We start from the raw sequence: 1,143 nt of genomic DNA on the forward strand, positions 1-1,143 counted from the left end.
GATCATAACCACATGGTTCCGGGTTCAGTCCCACTGCGTGGTACCTTGGGCAAGTTTCTTCTACTATAGCCTCGGGCCGACCAAAGCCTTGTGAATGGATTTGGTAGACGGAAACTGAAAGAGGCTCGTCGTATATATGTACATATATATATATGTATGTGTGTGTATATGTTTGTGTGTCTGTGTTTGTCCCCCCAACTTCGCTTGACAACCGATGTTGGTGTGTTTACGTCCCCGTAACTTAGCGGTTCGGCAAAAAGAGACCGATACAATAAGTACAAGGCTTCCAAAGAATAAGTCCTGGGGTTGATTTGCTTGACTAAAGGTGGTGCCCCAGCATGGCCGCAGTCAAATGACTGAAACAAGTAAAAGAATATAGTGTTATCACAATATTTGTTGACGAAGCCCTTTCTGCCCCACTCTCGATCATTTTAATAGTTTCTCAAAGATAGCTTTTGTCCCCCACTTTCTTGTTCTTATAAAGCAATGATTTACCGGATGGTCTTTAAATTGCCCCCGAACTTTTTGTAATCACACCACATCCACAGAGAACCTTCACACCACACACCTAATCTGCATGGGTTCCTTGAAAGAAGATCTTCAGATCGTCTTCCAGGAAGACCATGCCAACTTTATCTCTTTTAACATCAAAAAGTAACTCACGAACTACTCACATCAAGGAAACATTACTGCACCTCCTATCAAACATGAGTGGCTCTCAGTTAGAACCAACACTGTCACTCCAAATACTGGTCACATCCTTAACATAATTAGAATCGCATCTCCAAAACTTCGGGGGTAAGAAAATATTTTCGTCCCCAGCAGCTATTGTCGTTCTGCAAGGCTCAAGTGAGAGCCACAATGGAGTACTACTCCTACACATGGGAAAGTGTTGCTGTTACGCTCACAGACATTTGGACCGCATTTAGAGAAGATTCACTTGTGTCATGAGTATTCAAACACTAATACGGATACATTATAGCCTCTGGTATACAGCTATACTGTCTCTTCTCTGTGTTTTCTATCACCACTTTTACGGCCTCTGTTCTTTGGAGTTGGCAGGTGTTGTACCTCCATCATTTTGGCACCCACGACCCACTCTTCACACTTGTTGCACCCCACCCCTGGTCTCGCGCTAACTAT

Source organism: Octopus bimaculoides, chromosome 15 (assembly GCF_001194135.2).
Source record: "Octopus bimaculoides isolate UCB-OBI-ISO-001 chromosome 15, ASM119413v2, whole genome shotgun sequence".
Classification (NCBI taxonomy): domain Eukaryota; kingdom Metazoa; phylum Mollusca; class Cephalopoda; order Octopoda; family Octopodidae; genus Octopus; species Octopus bimaculoides.